The 20542-nt window shown below is 33.0% G+C and overlaps 1 long non-coding RNA gene across 3 annotated transcripts; it reads left to right on the top strand.

Moving 5' to 3' along the window:
- The first annotated feature begins 5744 nt into the window (after positions 1–5744).
- Positions 5745–8963, top strand: LOC115959523. Of its 3 annotated transcripts, XR_004084902.1 has the most exons (5): positions 5745–5940; positions 6341–6371; positions 6458–6529; positions 7595–7649; positions 8828–8963. It is a non-coding gene; the product is annotated as an uncharacterized LOC115959523 (long non-coding RNA). The 3 variants fall into 3 exon arrangements; XR_004084903.1 differs by lacking the exon at positions 6341–6371 and having other exon boundaries at positions 5749–5940; positions 8828–8962; XR_004084901.1 differs by lacking the exon at positions 5745–5940 and having other exon boundaries at positions 6278–6371; positions 8828–8960.
- Positions 8964–20542: the final 11579 nt, after the last annotated feature.

The raw sequence follows: 20542 nt of genomic DNA, 5'->3' as shown, positions 1-20542 counted from the left end.
ACTTATTTTGTAGTGATAGTTTCCCTTTCTGATGAACGACTCCCAAGTACGTGACTAACCAATTGCATGGATCTCAGTACGCGACTTCAATTACCAACTAAGAAGATTGTTGGTTGCAAAGTTCTTTAGTTCATCAACACGATGAAGATCAAGAAGATGCTTGGTCACAAAACCCTATGGTGCACATACACAGCAACTTTTTCAAGAGAAAGAGATGAACTAGGTCAAGAATTTTGTCTCCGGTCACAATTTACTTGAACAGAGTTTGCTCAATGCTTGTGCAACTTGTGAACTATTTGACGGCCCTTAAAACAATCCTTTTATATGTCTAGGGTTAGGAGAAAAGAAAGCCCAAAGACATATTCACGGATCTTAAGAAAATCAAATCAGAATTCTGAAATTCTTAAACCTCGACAGATAGAAGGTGTCGAGCAGGTGTCGAGCACACGGGGCTTTGAACAGCTTTCTTAAGCTCGATAGATGCAACTATCGAGCCAGCTATTGAGGTTTAATGAATTTACACTATCAGCTTGTTTTCTTGGACAAACTTGAAAGCTTCAACACTTGATCTTGAAATATGATTTCTTGAAGTATTTAAACACATCCTAAATCTACCCAAATAGAAGTAAAGTGCATTTTGTCAAATGATTGGCTAATTACATAAAATCATGACATATATTCCTAACACGTGAAACACATATGTCCTAACAAACCAAAACACTATTGGCCTAAAGCATTGTTAAAAGATTGAACAATTTTGTCTTTTGATTTTTCCGAAGTATTATTCTTAGTTGTTTCATTCTTCTTCACATTCTTAGGGTTAACATTGTTTCAATTTCTTGCCTTTCTATTATTGTTTCTTAGATAGTTTATAAAATTCTTGGCAAGATAAGCAATCTTTGTAAAAGAGATTTCATCATCAAATCCACAATCATCTACATCATCAATAGATTTTAGGGCTATAGATTTGGATTTGCTAGTCCTGGGTAAGTCAAACTCATATAGGATTGAAGAGATCCTACAAGTTCATCTACAGGAATAGTGTCAACATCCTTACTTTTTGTTATGATAGTGACTTTGGGTCTAAAGTCTTCAGTTAAGGATCTAAGTATCTTCCTAACAATCTTAAGTTGATTATATACTTCACCCAAGTTAAAAGCCAAGTTTACTATGTCATTCAATTTGGCATAGAACTCGTCAAAAGTTTCATCATCTGCCATTCTAAAGTTTTCAAACCTAGAGATTAACTGTTGCAGTTTATTAATCTTTACAGCTTTAGTGCCTTCATGCACAATTTGCAAGATATTCCAGGCAGTGTGTGCAACCTCTACATTAGAGATCCTCTAGAATTCTTCCATAGAAACGGCATTGAATATTGCATTCATAGCCTTGCTATTAAAGCTTGCCACTTATTTTTGAGAAGTAGTCCATTCACCCATATCAGTGGTAGGTCTCTCCCAACCATTTTCCACAGATAGCCAAACTCTCTCATCTAGAGATTTCAAGAAGGCTTTCATTCTTACCTTCCAATAGGTATAGTTATTCCCATTGAAATGGGGAGGGATCACTGGAGAGTGATTATATTCCATGACAGCAGGGGTTAAGGATCAACTCAAGGTAAAACTACCTAAACAAGAGCTAACTCGCTCTTATATCACTTGTTTGTTTTGTTTGGACCCATACAAACCAGATTAGTTTAACCTAATTAATTAGCCAAGTAGTTACTCAGACTAAATATTTAGATCTATGTTGAACTCATGCAAACATATTACTTAGTGTGGAAAAGCAAAGAAGACAGTAATATGATGACCTAGGAAAACCAATGAAACCAACCATCACAAGTCTTCCAAGAGTCTTTAAAACGTAGTTAGGGTTTTCCTTTTATACTTAGAAGTGTTGGACTGAAACCCTAAATGTTCTCGAGGGCTTCAGCCTGATTTAAAATTTGTAAAATTTGATTTACTATGATTTTTGATCGGTCGAATCTAATTTTCGATCAGTCGAACTTCACTGAACTTGAACTCTCCTTTTTACAGCTTGAATGTTCTTGAATATTGATTTGTACAATCTTGAGCAATGTCTAACACCTAAACGACATGTTTTTGTTCTCGATTTGCCACCATACACAAAATAGGAATCTAAACATTTAATCCTAAATCTTTAGAATCTAACAAATATTCTTCTTCAAAGTGAAGTATATGGGCTTCAAGACTTCAAGGATGAGGAATAAATTGGTGTTAGTAATCTATCCTTTGCAGGTATGTAGATATATCTTAGTATATAATAAACTTGTTTTTTTTTCTTTTTTTTTCTTCGTTGGAAGGATATATACTAGCTAATTTGTAACTACAAGATGTTTAATTAGTGAAAATTAGTTGATCATCCATTTGATTTGTGGCACTTCACCACAATGATTTTGAATTGTGAAGGAGTTAGGTATATGATTGTTGGGTCTTATTGTGCAATAATCAATCTAAGTTATTTACATGATTGTGGGATACTCTAATTATAGGCAGTTTTTTTTTTTTTTTTTTTTTTTTTTTTTTTTTTTTTTATAAATTTTGGGATATCATATATGAAAGTTCAAAATTGTGTAAAAACACAAGAGCTGTTTACACACCCAATTAAAAATATGGCTAGAATGCTTTTACTCTTACTTAATCAAAGTGCAGAAACAAGAGTAAATGTGCGTAATGAACCGATACTACTCTAGTGCATAAATATGAACAACAAACAATAAAAGTAAAGCACAAGAGTAAGGGAAGAGAGATGCAACTACAAGATAACACCAAGACGTGTTATCGAAGAGGAAACCGAAGAACTTGGCGAAAAACCTCTCTGCTGTCCTGCAAGCGGTAATCGATCCATTAGAGAATAAAGTTGGAGTACACAAATAACAAAAGACTCGCCAAGCCTAGTCTACCCCATGTACTTGAACCCTCCAAACTCCTGCTACCAACTGATTTAACGAAGCCTTGTCTTCTCAAACTCTTCGGATCACGCAATACGCCCAATTGCATCTGTCAAGCCTCACTGGTTTCTTTTGACAAATCCCCAAAACTTCCAAAACTCCAAAACACTCTCTACACTCTGAAAAGGAGTGGGTTGTATTTGGGTACAAATCTTCTCTCAAGGTATGACAATGGGAGAGGAAGGAGAAGAGGCTAAAATGATTTCTCACTAAGGATGAGTAGCTCTCTCTCTCTCTCTAAAAAATGGGTGTGTGTGTTATAGAAAACCTATCTAGGGTTTTTTCTCTCTGAATGGCCTCCTTATACTTTTGTGGGTAATGAGAGAATATATAGTATGGGTGAAGGGTAAGAAAGTCACATTTAAAAATCTTTTGGGCAAAGAGTTTTACGGGTATCTTGCGAGAACGCCTTACCCGTGAGACACTTGTAAAATCCTCCAGGCTAGCATGACTCAGCTTCCAACATGTGCTTCTCATATGGCTACTTCATGGGTTAGCTTCTCGTGAGCCTCTCGCGAAATCTACTAATTCTTCATTTCATGCTCGATTCTTCACCAATTTAATACTAAACCTAATACAATAAAATCCCACAAAATACAAGGAACAAAATTAAAGTAATTACAACACTTTTTGTCATGGAATAAGCCGACACTAATGTTATGAGAAAATTCATAACTTAACAATATAAATGGTGAAAAATAGTATCATAATGCAAATATTAACACCTGCTTTACTTTAAAAAAAAAAATTGTCAACAATATGCCTACTAATTAATATGGTTATTTAACTTTTATATATACATATATATATATATATAGAGAGAGAGAGAGAGAGAGAGAGAGAGAGAGAGAGAGAGAGAGAGAGAGAGAGGAGAGAGAGAGAGAGAGAGAGAGTTATAGAAAACCGCCTTAAACTTTAGGGTACTTACACTTTCATTCCAAACTATGAAAACTTATAATCACAAGTCACAACCCAATTGTAACAAACTTTGCAAATTGCATCTTATAGCATGATTGACAATCTATATTTATATATATCTAAAAGCTGAAGTGTAGCATTTATTGTTGCTATGCTCCAGTTATGCCACATCGACGTCATGTCGTCATTTATTTTCTTTTTTTCATTTTTATTTTTCAATTTATCGATTGACATTTATTGAGCATCTCCTTAAATTCAAGTGTTACTCTATCTCCAACTCTACTGTGTGTCTCTCTATTAACCCAGACTCTTCAGATGCTACTATTATATGGAATTTTGACAGTCAACTATAGATTGCAACCTCTTCACCTCTTATTTCTTTCTTTATAAATTATTAGTTGTTCTCTCTTCGCAAATTGATCAGTATGGCCTTCAATGGGATAGTTTCTTGAGTGTTTTAACCGTTCTTTCTGTCATGACTTAAGTATATCTGCCAAAACTGATGCATATAAGAGGCAAACATTAGTAGCCCAGGTCCAAAGGGTATGAACTCAAAATGAGTTTTGTTATTTTATTATTCTTATTATTTATTTATTTCCATCTCATTACTTGAAAAAAATAAAATATTCAATTTTGGGATTTCATGATGAATGAGTTTAAGTTTTCATGACCTCAAAACTATTCCAATATATTTTTTCTTTTTCAAAATTGATTTGAGTTTGGCATTTGATCATGTTTGTTGTAACTTGTTTTATGGTTTCCCTTCTCTAGGCTACAAGAATGTTTCTCTCAATGTGTTTGCTATAATATTTTTCTAATTGATAATTAACTTCAATGTGATGTTTTCATTTTGGTCTTTGTTGTATAGTAAGAGTGCTATTTATTTTCACCAAAGAGAAATTGCTAATGGTACACTTTTTGTTTAAATTTATTTAATTTTCCTCGGAATGAACAATCACATATGTTTAATTGTAATCCTAAAAATAAATAAATTATTATATATAAATAATCAATTAATGTTATATAAAAATTAAGTAACTTTTTAAGTTTAGTTATTTAATTAACTAAAATTACTATTTTTTTTTCTAGTCATAATTATCACAAAAAGGAAAAAGAAAAAGAAAAAGAAAAAAAAGCTTAATTAAGGTGACTTTTAACAAAATATAATATATAATAACGTTTTTGAGGACAAAGAAGTTGTGTTTGTACCCTCTACAATGTACAGTCATGGCAAACCTCGGTTGGACAAATAATAATTATTTTAATAATTTATTAATATAAAAATAATAAAATATATGTACAAAATTTAACAATTTTAATTAAAATTATATATAAAGAGATTAAATTATTAAAACATATTTTAATTAAAGAAAAGATGATATTTTTTGTAATTTATTACAAATATGATAAAATATCTTTTATATTATTTAAAAACTTTCAAAAAATTTGGACAACGTAATGAATTTTTTAACAAATTATGCTAGAGATATAATTTTTGACACAACTTTATATCACAACTTGCCTTATGATGAGTTGTGATTAGTAAGGGTATATCCTCACATGACCCACTGACATATCTTTATCAATCATAACTCACCATATGACAAATTATGGTACAAAATTGTGTAAAAAATTGTGTGCCTAACATAATTCTTTTTTAACTTCCTTTTTACTTGTTTTCACTTTTCATTCGGCCCCACTCCCCAAAACTTTTTCTCCCCATTCTTATCTCATACACGTGTTCCCTAGTCTTGCCTTTTATTCTCTTTAGTTTTTTTTTTTTTTTTTTTGGTTTTTTTAATATAAATTGTACTCTCTAGTCTTATCAATTAACAAAATCCCAAAATTCTCACATACAAAACTTCATCCTCACCGTCAATTCTAAATTCTCTCTTTAGCTCTCTATCTTCTTTCTTCTTGTCTTTCTAATAGTCTGATACTTTTCTCCTTTTTCGTCTCTTTCTTCATTTTGGTTAGCTCCAAGAATGCCTATAAAATAGCTCTTCGAAAATGCATGATTCAACTTTTATTTCAGAAAATCTAATGCCAGCGTAAGTTTGCTCTCCATTTTCCATTACTATATTTACTTCATTCTCTCTAATCTCTAATCTCTATCAAATGCGTGTGGTTCTCATTGATTCTAGATTAAAAACTAAAAAAAAAAATGGGTGTGGTTGTCGTTGTTTTGTTGCCTATATTTTCACAATATTTTTATAATTAAGTGGTAGGTTGTTATTGTTAATGTTGGAAAAAAAAAAAATTTTTGTATTATGATTTGTTGTTAAAATATTGTAAAAATATTGTGAAAATAGCATCTCAAATTTTTTTAATTTCTTTTTGCGCGGTGCCTAATTTTCAGGCGCGTTCTAAATTTTTTTGATTTTTTTTTTGATTATTTTTTATTTGCGTAAACAAAACATTGTTACTCTCTCTTTCTCCTCCCACATACAGACCCACGCCTCTCTGCCTCCCAAAAAGACCGGTAAGCTCTCTCTCATTGTCGTCATTGATCCTCTCTCTCTCTCTCATCACTCTTCTCTCCCTCATCACTCTTTTTTCTTCTTTCAGGATTAGCAGGATATTGATTTCGAGATTAGAGAGGGTGTTGGTTTTAGGACATAAATTTTGGGATTGGAGAAGGTAATAGAGTCTTTCCCTTTTGTTTCATGGTTATGCGCAAGAAAAAATGACACAAATTAAAGTTTTTGACTTTGTCTTTGTTTGAAACTTACATGTAAAAGTTAATTCCTTTGTGGGTTTGTCTAATTTTTTAGTCAAGTTTTTACATACCCAATTGGATTTTCTCTTATGGGTCTTTCTTATTTCGATAGATTTAGTGTGTTTCTATGGATTCCCTAAAATTTATTAGGAAAGTGAAATAGAATCGTTTTTTTTTTATTATTAATTTTAATTTTGTCGGCATTGTGTTTTTAAGACAGAGGCTTTCTTGCATGTGTTTGTTACGTTGTTCAATTGGCAGTGTGTAACCTAGGTTTCTTGTTCAAAGGGGTTGAATTGGGTTGAATTTGCATTGGATGGTTTTAGAGTCCATCTATTGCTCTTTATGCATTCAAGTTCAAGCATGCCTTTGTGTTAGAAAGTAATGTAATCTCTCTCAATTTATGTCTTTAATAAAACTTATTGAACTTCGAGCTATGTTGTATTATTAACGAATTCATTCATAAAAAACTAAAAACAGACAGAAATAAAGTTTCTCTTCCTTTATAGGTGTGGAATCCTTTCATAGGTGTGTATAAAGGATATTGCTTGTCTAAAGATGCTGAGGAGCACCTTGTACTGATGTGGGCTACCATATATATATATATATATATTTGTGTTTTAAAATTATTTAGCTTTTAGGGTCAACGTGTTTGGCTTCTTTGTTCAACAACCACAGTTGCCCTCGTAGTAGAATGCCAAAATCTTTACCATTTTATATAACTGCATCATCAAGGTCTCACACTGAGATTGCCCCTTAAATACTTCTACACTTCCATTTTATTTAGGATAAGTGGCCATAGAAAATATCTGAAACTTGGTCTAGAGTTAGAAATTGCTTTTAAATATTTGTCTCTTTAACTGATTTGTCAAGTTTTTGGAAGTTGCCATTTGTGTTTTGCTTTAGTTTATTGTCCTTTTTTCATGACATTGTGGCCTTTGTTATTGCAAGGGATTGTTCTAATTGCTCTCTATCATAATTTTCAGCTTCTAAGTGGGTCAAGGGGAAGCAATTGGAAGAAGTTGTGGCCATTAAAAACATGTGAGTTTTGCCAATATATGATTTGTTGCTCAGTTCATCTTGTCTGTGATTTGGGTTTTCTCATATATGCTTGTTTATCCACCCATTTTCTTGGCTTAGCTACTACCTATATGTGGTTTGCTTGTTTGTTCTTATGCTTGAAATGTTTTGTGTTTTGGGTTTTGGATAGCCAATATTTGGTGCTATTGCAGGCCATATAGGAAAGGGACATTTGTTGTGTACATAAACTGTAACTTGATATGTAGATACACTCCCTGCAATATTGTTTTCAATTATATCAACATGGTCAATTCTAGTTAGGAACCATAACTCACTGAAATTAAAAGGGAAATAGAAACAAAAACACACACCAATTTTATTGTGATGGTTGAGTTTTTTGTTTATGGTAGTGGCTGTGTTTTTGTGTAAATGGTGGTGATTGTGTTTTTTTGTTTAATGGTGGTGGTGGGTTTTTTGTTTATGGTAGTGGCTAAGTTTTTTGTTTAATGTTGGTGGTGGGTTTTTTGTTTATTGTGATGGTTGGGTTTTTGGTTTATGGCAGTGGCTGAGTTTTTGTGTTAATGGTGGTGGCTGTGTTTTTTGTTTAATGGTGGTGGTGGGTTTTTGTTTCTGGTAGTGGCTGGGTTTTTGTATTAATGGTGGTGGTTGGCTTTTCTGTTTATGGTAGTGGCTGGGTTTTTGTGTTGATGGCGGTGGTTGTGTTTTTTGTTTATGGTGGTGGCTGAGTTTTTTGTTAATTGTGATGGCTGGGTTTTATGTTTATGGTGGTGGTTGGGTTTTGTGTAAATGGTGGTGGCTAGTTTTTATTTTATTTTATTTTTAATAGTGTTGGCTGGATTTTTTATTTGTTGTGGTGGTTGGGTTTTTGTTTTAGATTTCACTTTATTTGTTTTGTTTTAAATTGGGATTTTTCTGCATTCTTTATGATTCTCCATGGTTTGTAATGGGGGTTTGGTTTTTATTTGATGAGAGTGTTGTGGATCTTCTTTCTTTAATAGTTTGGCTTCATATGATGTTGTATTATTATTATTTTGTCTAGTTAGTTATTGGGTTTTTTGTGGACATTTTTTGCATTGTCTTACTAATAATGTATATATTTTTTGGTATTACATCTTACCAAAGATATAGGTTTGCAATCTAGTTTGTTATTGATGTATTTTCCTTTTTTACTTGTGTAGATATGGGATTGGTGGCAAAAAGATAGCTTTTGTGGGACTATTTGAACTCAAATAATTTTTTATAAAGTTTGGAAGCTAAGATATCATTTGTATATAAATAGTTGTAATTACTTTGTGAACATCTTTATTGCATTTTGAGATTGTATGGATTTATTTATTTATTTATGGATTTGGTTAGAAATGAATGGATGTCTTTTTTATTTTTTTTATTTTTATTTATTTATGGATTTGGTTAGAAGTGAACAGGTTAAAGTAATGGAAAGTACATGTAAAGAATATTAATAAAATAAAAATTGGTGATAATTTTCGTCGCCATATTTGACTATAAGTAGAAATTGGTGACGAAATAATTCGTCACCTAATCTATTGAAATCATAAAATAAAATTAAAAAAAAAATGGGTGATGCAAAACTTCGTCACCTAATCTATTGAAATTGGAAAAAAAAAAATACATTTGGTGACGAAATATTCCATCATTGAAAATAAGGTTTAGTGACGAAAATATTAGGTGATGAAAAATTTTTGTCACCTATCATTTTTTTTATTGGTGACGATACATTTTCGTCACCAATACATTCTGTGACGAAGCTTAGGTGACGAATGCTATTTCGCACCATATGCGTTTGGTGACGAAAAAAGGACATATTGTGATGAAAGGTTTTGTCACCATAGTCCACATTTGTTGTAGTGGGATCCTGTCATTTTATATGATGAACATTTTATATATATATATATATATATATATATATCTCTATTCCATTTGTCCACTCATTGACAGATGTCAACAATCAAGCCTCGCAATCACTAAAAGCTTTTTGTTCTATTGAAGATCATACCAATCAATTGGTAACCATTCTTTTCTTAGAAACTTTTGAAGAAAGGGGAAAAAATATTTTGTTTTTCTTGGATGGTGCTTGATAATTTGCTTTTTATGGTTCAATACACAACAATTATATTAGATTTCCTTTTTCTTATATTAATAATTTGTTGTTTACTATTTAATTGGAATATTTGGGGACCCAAAAATTGTGAAAATGGAAGAGAAAAGAGAGTAGAGTTTGAATCTTAATTTTTTTTTTTGGTATGGAACTTGGGGTCTAACAGTTTAATTTTTTTTTTTTTAATCTTAATTTTTTAAATGAGACTTAAATTCTTCAAAGTACATCAGTTTAAGTAGAGTCTTGTGGCTGGAATTTTTGTATTTTGGACTTAGTTAGCTTGTTTGGTTGATGAATAACTTTGTGGATTGTTTAGTTTTTGAGAAATTGTTTGGGATTTTAGGAGAGATATAATTCAAAGAACTAAATTCCTTTTGAATTCCATTAGTATCTAGCATTAAGCTAATTTTTGTGTGGGTGGAAAAATTAATTGGTTCTTGATTATTTAATATCTATCAATAATATTTTGTACATGAACAATAGTTGGGTTTGTAGTTTTAGATTTTAAAATATGTAATTTTTTTTCAACAACTTGATTTTCTTTTAGAATTTTCTCCTCTTGAATATCTAGAATACTGTGTACATGAGTATTAGACAAAACTTAACAATACTACTATATGCTAAGTTTTAAGTTTTGAATTTTGCTATTTCTTTCATTATTAAACACAGTATGATATAGTTGATGTGATCCAATGAAGGCAAAAGTAACTACTATTTTTGGGGCATAGCAACTGATACAATCTGATAATTTTCCATAACTATTTAAATTTCATGAGCTGGAATGCTAATAGTCATCTTCTCCGAGGCAAGAACAATTGGCCGAGCTCAGCAAGTTTGCCACCAACTTTGACCACAACGTGTTGGAAAATTTTTATGAAATAATTATTATTGATTAAATCATTTAAGTGGAAAGATCAAATTAATTTATTTTTCATATCCTTTTCATCAGTTTTCTTTTTTACCAGCTTTTGAGATTTGTAAATTACTTTCTATTTAACAATTAATTTCATATATGTAGTGATATAACGCATGGTTTAATTGTTTTTTACCACAAACTTTAAGGCTTAGGCTGAAGAATTGATTGTCATGCGTTAACTACTTTTATGACAAACGTTTTGAATTCTTTAAATTCATAAACATTACCTATGCAGCTATGAAACAACGGGTAGAAAAAGCTATGATGCAATTGAAATATGGACTTAATTTGTTATGGCTACGTCTGTATGTGGTTATGTTAGTAAGATATAATATATATGCCTATGTTCTTAACTCACTCACTTACAATTTGCACTATTTTGATTCTTTGTGGGAATTCAGAACATTGATAAAATGAATGTAATGACAAGTGGGTGATTTTTATATGGATACATTAATAAATGTGTGGTGGACTGGACAAGGGTGGAATCAAGGGCACATTATTGTTTAACAATTTGGTCTTTGATGGAAATTGGTATAAGTGAGGGTCTATTAAATCTGATCATTTTTCTTAAAATAGGTTTGTTTAAAACATATTTTATTTATTTATTTTATTGTAAATAAAGTTCTGTACATGATGATTATAACTTGTTAAACCTCACTTTAGTTTTTTGTTGTTGTTGTTGTAGTTTTATCATTTTTTGTTGGCAACTAATGTTCAATTTTTGAGGTGAAAAGAGATGAACAAATTATTTTCAATTAACAAATTATGGATTACAAAATAAATTATATCATATTACAAAATAATTATATATTCCCACGCATTGCGTGGGTTTGCGACTAATTGTAATTAATGATCATGTATGTGCAAGTTACATAGTTACCTTAAAAAAAAAGGTGCAAATTACCTTAACAATTTGTTCTTTGATGGAAATTGGTATAAGTGAGGGTTTTTTAAATCTGACAATTTTTCTTAAATAAGGTTTGTTTAAAACATATTTTATTTAATTATTTTATTGTAAATAAAGTTTTGTACATGATGATTCTAACCTGTTAAATGTAACTTTTTTTTTTTTTGTTGTTGTAGTTTTATCATTTTTTGTTGGCAACTAATGTTCAATTTTTGAGGTGAACAGAGATGAACAGATTATATTCAATTAACAAATTATGGTTTACAAAATAAATTATATCATATTACAAAATAATTATATATTCCCATACATCGCATGGGTTTGCGACTAGTTATAATTAATGATGATGTATGTGGAAGTTAAAAAAAAGGTGCAAGTTACATAGACCATAAAAATTTAGTACATGAACTGACTATAGGGCAAAACTGAGAATTTATTTCTTCACAGTCATGTAACTTGCATGTTATCACTAATTTCAACATGTTATCACAAATTGAAATTATGCTGCATTTTAGATTATCAGTAATGGGAAGTTGCAAGGTGTTGAACATCAAGTGGTGACAAATTCAAATTTAATTAGCTCATACAACTGCTTCCTTCTTTATTAATCCATTAGATGAAACAAGTCCGCTATCTTGTTAATAAAAAAATAGAGCAAACAACTCCAAATGCAAACACATTGATTTTCGCTATATTCAAGATATAGTAAAGAGGGGTGAGATATGAGTCCAATTTATCCCCTCGAGCGAGATGGTGGCTAATCCTATGACCAAGGGATTTTGACTCTAGTTAGAAATAGAGTGTATGTGGGCAATATAAGACTTGTGGATTCAAAAATCTAGGTGGAATACTACATGCGGTTGTATAGACGAAAGGACCAGGGATTCCCAGAGAACATAGCTATGTTGCTTCTACATAGCTCATATAGATTTGCCGATAAAATTTTTTGAGGAGAATCTTCAGAAATACTGGCCTAAAGAAAGTAAATAATGTAAAAGTCAATGTAAATCGACACATGTTTGGTTTGTGTGGCTAAAGGACATTGGCGGAAGTATGGGCAAAATAAAATCCTAGAGGCATGTGTGGACTAAGTTCCACATGTCTAGTGCTGTTCACTTGAAATAATGGTGAATCGATAAGACATCTAGAGTCTGCGGCAAGAAATATTGTATATGACGAAGAGTGTGATTAGTGGAGTTCTACAAAAAAAACTGTCTTATATTAGCTTTTTTCCCAGCGTTTTCAAAAACTGCCATTATAGGTCATCTATTATAACAATTTTTGTCACTGCTGCTGTTAGGTTCTAAGGATTAGGAACTAATGTATTAGAACTCTAATTTGTATTGTTGGCAAACCATGATCAAAACAGGTTTTAGTCTTGTTTAGACTTGCTCAAAGTGTATGCGTTTTATGTAAAGTTGGAATCGAATTAATGCAGAATTCACTGTGCAATTCTGTTTGGCTTGATCGATCGAAAAAGTAAGCTCGATCGATCGAAACACAGGCAGAATGTTTTTTTACAGAATTTTCCAACTCAGCCCAAGCCCATATGATGTGTAGGGTTTTATGTTTTGTCCTAAGTATAAAAGGGAAAACCGTAGCCACGTTTTTGGTTGTCCATTATGCTGTGTGTGTGAATCTTTTGTGAGATCAAGAGGTGGTTGCTTTCACACATATTTAGGGTTTCCAAGATTCAAGACTATGTCAAGAACTTGGTAATCGTTTCAGTTGCTGCATTAAAGAGCTAAAAGAAACACAAGCGGGTGTACTTGTATTTGCTGGAGAATCCAAGAAAGAAGGAGTCCGTGGTCTCGGAGTTTGCACGTGGTCGTATCAATAAATTTCGACTAGTGGGTAGCAATAGGATGTTAGTGGTCTAAGTCCTATTGTAAAACTTTGATTCTTTCATAGTGGATTCAAGTTTACCTTGAGGATAGTTAGGTTAAATCCTCCCCCGGTTTTTACCGGTTTGGTTTCCTAGGTCATCATATCTTTGTGTTTATTATATTCCGCATTTTACATTGATATGATTACATGATTGTGTTAACCTAGATCTGAAATTTGGACTAAATAATCACTTGGTTAATTTACTAGGTTATTTAGTTGTGTTTTAAGGGGTTTAAAAACAAACAGCCGCTATAAACAGAGGCCTACAATGATGCTTTTGTAAGTGCCACAATAGGTACGATTGCCAGGATCAGGCATTGACATCAATCTATGAGAAGCATAGATGAGAATAAACATAAACCAATACCATGGGAATCATAGTATATGTTGAGTGTAGTTAACACCATTAGTTATGGTGTGATCAAGTGGGAGAAGTTAATGTACAAAATTGATGAGTGATCACACCATAATCACCCTCACTTATGCAATAACCCCCACTTGGTTGATGATGATGCTTCACCAACATTTAAGTATAAAATATATTTAACGTTAAGTTAGTTATTAAATAAAAAGTTATATCTTTTGTATAAACTTATCTTTTAACAAAGAAATGTGTCTCACTACCGCACACTCTTGGTGCGATGATCACTTTTCAAGTATAAATACTTGTGAGGTGTGAGGGGTAAGGGCCAGGGTTTAAGTCTCCAGGAGGGAGTTTCACACACATATACACTTAGATTAGGTTAGAGTAGAATTCTATCTTGTAAAAAAAACGAAAAAAAAAAAAAAAAAAGTGTCTCTTACCAAAGGACATGAAGGAATTCTCATTCAATTATACTTTAGATTATTGATCAAAATTTCCAAACCCTTAAACCAGAAGTTAAATCTCAAATCTTTCTCTCTCTTTCATTACTTTCATTTCTCTTTCATTTCCTCAGAAAGCAAAGTCCACTAAAATCAAAGAGAATTGGTAACAAAATGAACACCAAATCATGAACCATGGCTAGCCAATGCACCCATTTCAAGGCCCTTCAGTTTTTTGGAAACTAGTTGTTCAATTTTGAGTAGTTTTTAAGTGAGATTCACAATTTTTAAGAACCAATATCATTTTTTTCTTCAAGTAATTAAGTTATCTTTGTTTTTATTTACTTTTATTATAAATCACATGTATTGGTTTTGTTCTAATTTGTAAAAGAGTTGTGAATTTCTATGTGAAGTGTGGTAGTGGTTTTGTTTTGTCTTTCAGTTTGTTGATTTGAGGATTTTTTCTTCTTTTGTTTTTTTTTTTAATAATTTGATATTTATAATTTTTGTAAGATTGAATTTAATCAACCATCTTGTTGACTTTATTCCGTGCCAAATTTGCTTGTATTTCAGTAATTAGTAACCTTGTATTTAGGTGGGATTCTTGTAAAGGTAGTGAGTGAGATAGTGTGAAGAAATGCTCAAGAGTGTGCAAGAAAAACAGGGACTCGCAACTGGATCTCGTGGGTGACTCGTGGCTGCAAGCCGCCAGAAGCTGCACACATGCTAGGCATGCCAGAAGTTGAAGTGTCATGCTAGCTGGAGCACTACAGGATAAAATAGAACAACTGGCCGTTCAGTTACCTCGTGGCTGGAACTCGCGACTCAGTCAAGCCGCAAGCCAGCCCTATTTTGAAAAACCTGACTCTTCACATTCCATTCTTATCCTAATATAAATACCCCTTATACCCACGAAAGAAAGAGAGCTTCCAGAGAGAATTTTGAGAGAGAAACCCTAGAGAAAAACAAGATTGATTCATTCCCAATCTTCATTAAGAAACTCTTCAAATTCCTCAATTCTCTTCCTCTCCATTGTTAAATCCTTGAGAGGCTTTTTACCAGAACTTTTTCTCACCATATCCATATCTGTGAGAGGGCTGTTTGGTGCTTTGGGAAGCAGTTAGAAAGGAACCAATTTCACATTGGTTGATGCTATGGTCAAGTAGCGGAATCTGGGAAGCTAGAAAAGAAATAGATTCGACGCAACCTCATTGGAGCAAGAAGCTTGGAGGGCTTAGGTACAATAGGTAGATTAGGCTTGGAGGGTCTATTACTGTTCATGTATCCCAACTACATTTTCTAGTGGATTATTGACCACTTGGAGGGAAGTGGAGAGGTTTTACATCAAGGGCTTCGGTTTTCTCTTCGATAACACATCGTTGTGTTGTCCTTGTGTTTACATCTCTCTTCCCTTAATCTTTGCCTTTTATTTTCTGCTATGGATGTGATTTTAATTGGCTTAGATTGTTTACCAATTCTGTTTATAGTTTATGTTCATTTTCCGCACACTTATTGTTTGTCATAAAACTTGAATTGGTAATTTTGTTATTGGGGGTCTAAACGTTCATAGTGTTTTATACACTATTTGAACTTTCAATTTTTAATGGGGAGGGGTGATTGAACTCCAGATGTCTCTCCTTCAATATACTAAATACTAGGTAATGATTTATAATACTATCCATGTGTATTATTTGAATATGTCACATGACTCATTAAAAAAATCATGTGACTAAAACTATATATGTATGTTTTCTCTCAATATCACAAAAAATCAATCACAATATGTCAAAGAAAATAAACCCCAACAACAAATAAGTTTATATACCTTACGTTTCGAATATTATATTGGTAAAATGACATTTAATTACATGGGTGAAATGAGTTCCCTAGGTTGGACACGAACACGACACATTTTTTGAATGAGTTATTCGTGTCAACCTGAATGTAACACAAACCCGTTGAACCTCAGTCCATAACCTACTATTTTCATGTTGTGTTGTATTGGGTTCATGGGTTGTGTAAAATTTAGCCACCCCTAGAACAAATAATGGGTGAGAAATGAGAATTAAACTCATCGCATCATCTGCTTACCCATTTGGTCCACCTCTTTTTCCCCCCTTTTATGCAATCCCTTCTTTCACATAAAATTGGCACTTTCCTTTATGATCAAGCACATCTCGAATTCATGAAACTTCCCTTAATATCATTAATCTTTCCCTTAACATATATAAATAGAGGCTTTTTCCATTAATATGTTTTCTCTATCTCTATCACGAGTTCCTTCATTCTTTTGAGCATTACCGTGAGTTCAAAGCTTTATGGTATGTGCGTACATACAGCCAAAGCTTATGGTTGATTCTTGGGGGTGATCACTGGAGCCTTATTGCACCAAGGATAAACTACATCCAATGGGGTGAAATCACTTCTTAGGATAGTGGATTAAGTTCCACGCCTCATGATGTAGCACAGACCGCCATGGCCTTTTTGGACTCTTATGCACACCTGAAATCATCATGTAAGGCAAAAAGACATTAATAGAAATCTTGGGCCTTGGAGTTGGAATCACATGAAATTTGGTAGGTAGAAGTGAAACGACCTTCTGAGCAATAGTTGTTGCTTTGCCACGAAATACCTCCTGAAAATGGAGAATTCCTTCATTTAGGTCTCGAAAATTGCAATTTTGCCATTTATAGTTTCTTTTGTTTCCTTAATAACCTTTTGCTCAAAAGTCAAAATAAGGTCTCGCATGTTTTGGGATGACCCTTAAAGTCTGCAGTTTATGATTTTGCATTTAACTCAATTTTTCCATTTTTGGTAAATTTCGGTATTTTGTCACCTAATCGTGTAATTAATACGAATTAGAGTTTCAAACGTTTTTCTCAGTATTTATATGGTTTGTAGTTGTCAGAGGCGAAGTAGATTATTATCAATAAAATTGCAAAATTTTTCTCAAACTTTTCTCTGGTGGATTCCTGTTTATCTCCTTGTGGATTCAGGGAACTCCTCATGGACTCGAGGTTTATTACCCAGAAACTAATAGTTTAGTTTCTGTCCATCAAAGAGAGCATCATGTGTGCTTTCTCCTCCATTTTGCTCTTGGTCTGCTTGATTTAATCTCAAATATTTTTTTTTCCTTTTATTTTTATTACATTTTAGTCATATGATATTTTTAATTTTTTTTTTTGATAAATATTTTTAATTATTTTTATAACTTGTTTAATATAGATAGTCTTATAAATCTTTGTGTATTTAAGAAAGAGATTCCTTCAAATTGATTTAGAAGAAAACCTTGTTCATTTAAAATTCTTTCATAATCGGACTTGATATAAGTTGTTGTCTTATATTCACACGATATATGGCCAAAATGGGCAAACGCCCTTTTCGTGCAAAAAATCCAACCTTCTGCCCTCTTTCTCAAAATAATTAGGGAAATGCCCTTCTTTTGTAACTCGACAATATGAGGGTCGAGTTTTGTGAAGAACTCAATGCTTGTATAATCGAGTTTAGTGGGGATTTTTGCCATGCTAGCCAGCTAGCATGGCATTTTTTTTTAATCCCTGAATAATTTGATTATCTTAAAATCGAGTTATATAGTGTTATAGCTATTTCAGCCTGTCTTGGTGTCAGGCGTAGCCTTTTTTATTGTTTTAATATAACTCGATTACTTTAATGTCAAGTTATAAAGCAAACTCGTAATCCTTAAAATCGAGTTATTCTTGTATTATAGCTTCACTTCTCTTCACATTTAGAGTGTCTTGCTTTCCGTCTGAACTGAATTCCATTCTGCTCCACAGATCCATAGCTGCTTCCGGACTCAACTGAAATTTGTATCACCTCAGGTAAAAAACTCACACCAGAATTTTATGGCAATGGTATTTTCATTTGATATTGTATTGAATTTTTATTTTTTTAGTTGAATGAGTGTGAAGTGAGTACATTGGTGTGATTTTGGGTGATGAGTGTTATGTGTGTACGTTGGGTTATATTGGGTCTTTGGTGGTGTAAATTTTATTGATAAAAACTGAAAATATTTAGATTTGCAAAAGTTGAATGTACATAATCATCATTGGTTAGACATTAACAACAACATTTTGTATTGCACACAACGTGTAGACATTAACAACAACGTCTAATGTTTATGGTCAAATGTGAGTGTTAGTATTTCATTTTTAGCATGTAATAGTACACAAATTTATGAATGTCTTTGTCGTGTACCATCTTATGCAGTATTACATTATTTACCGACAGTTGATGCACACTGTTAACTTGATCATTTGATGTTATTGTATTCAGCGTCGATGTCTAGTTCTGACAACCCTTTCATCTACAGGACTTGCGATATGTTCACTGCTATGAGTCGTTGCTGGGTATTGGAAGATGAGTTCAGCTATCCAATCGATCCGAATCTATGAAATAGTGCAAGGGTTCACAATACCATGAGACAGGAGTGGGCTTGGTTACTCCGTGAACAGGAAATGTTTTATAATGCGTTGGTTGGTTATAAGTTGCGAGTGCCTCGACGACTCACATCGCAGATGCCAAGCGACACGATTGACGAACTTTGTAAAGCATTGAACTACATAAGAGAAGAAAATAATCGAATGAAGATACTTCTTAATTGATATCGGACCCAAGTCGAGATTCAAGAGTCAGTGGAGTGTAAGTTGTATGAGAATGCACAATACATGCAATCACTTCTTACTTATCCCATTTATCAATCAGATGTGGAGATGTCAGATGAAGAGTTATCCTATTGTGGTGTAATTGGATTTTGTTGGAGAACTATTTTCCTTAACTATGTTTTAGATAAACATGTGTCACTGTTGTTGCATTTGTATCATGTAAACCTTATTATTGATTGTGAGGAACATGTACGTTATTTGTAATCTTGATTATTCCCACTTAACGCATAAAAATTAAATATTCTCACACATGATGTTTATCAATATGCACCTATGGCATAATATAGAAAACTTAAATATTCTTACACGATGCCACCAATATGCATGCATTGCATATCGAACAGTAACACTACTAACATTATTAACTTAACCCATAGACATAATACACACACTATATAGGCATTCATTCTGATAGGTAGTTCTCGTAGTTAAGGATATTGTTATGTTCCGCCCGGGTGAGTTACCTGTTGGTTGTTGCAGTTAGCTCTTTCGCAATTTGTAGCATGTGATACCTACACCTATGGAGTATTATAAGATTGTTTTTTTTTTTTTTTTTTTTTTTTTTTTTTTTTTTTAACCACAACATGCTTATATTGGTGCATGTTTCACCGTGGTAGTGTGAGTGAGATAAGGTTGACAAGAGGCACTTCGAGTCGCACGAGATCATTATGCAGAACGTTGGACTCGTTCATGCGGAACTCCCACTCCCACTGTAGTTTGGCATAGTATTCCCTCTCATCGAAATCTCTCTCCCTCCTATAGTTATCTGGAAAACGAGGTAGCATCCAATTGTGCGTTGACTTTGGAAAATGTGATTTCAGATTGGTATGTGTAGATGTTTTGCAAGGGTAGATGTAAATGAGACTTTAAGTAGGAGTTTTGCAAGGGCAAGTATTGACGTGGATGTGACTATATGCAAGGGTAAGTATTCATGTGAATAAAGATGATATGACTCGATAGTGTATTCTGCAGTGGCGAGCTGTTGAGCAGCACATGTAGAACTGTGAACATAACTTGGCTGAACAGTGGCGTCTGTTGGTGCATGTGGTTTGTTGAGGCAGTTGTTTGATATGACTACAGCTTGTGCTACAATAGCAGGCTGGTGATGTGTACTGCAAAAGAGGTTGCGTATTTATTCAAGTGAAAACTATTCAACATTCCTGTGTTTTATCTGACATGACTTAATGAGATAGTGCCAAGCTATGTTAAGTGTATTATAAACATTTCAGGGATGCTCTGCATCCTTGAAAACGGTGCATTGCAAAATGATGCTTATATATGTATTGACGTGTCTGTAGGTGATATGACTGGATAGGGTTTAACAGTGCGAAGCTGTTGAGCAGCACATGCAGAACTGTGAACATCAGTGTAGCAATGGTGAACAGCTCACCCCCAAAATTGATGCACAAACTTTTCAGGAATGCCCTAACTCCTCGAAAATGGTGTATTGCAAAGGGTTGCACATCTGTGTATTCACATGAGTGTGGATGGCTACTTATGGTCGGGGTTCAATAGTGCCGAGCTGTTGAGTAGCACATGTAGAACTGTGAATATCAATGTAGCAATGGTGGACAGCCC

Source organism: Quercus lobata, chromosome 9 (assembly GCF_001633185.2).
Source record: "Quercus lobata isolate SW786 chromosome 9, ValleyOak3.0 Primary Assembly, whole genome shotgun sequence".
NCBI classification, from domain to species: domain Eukaryota; kingdom Viridiplantae; phylum Streptophyta; class Magnoliopsida; order Fagales; family Fagaceae; genus Quercus; species Quercus lobata.
The sequence above is the reverse complement of the archived record's forward strand: the minus strand, read 5'-3'. Positions and strand labels throughout refer to the sequence as shown.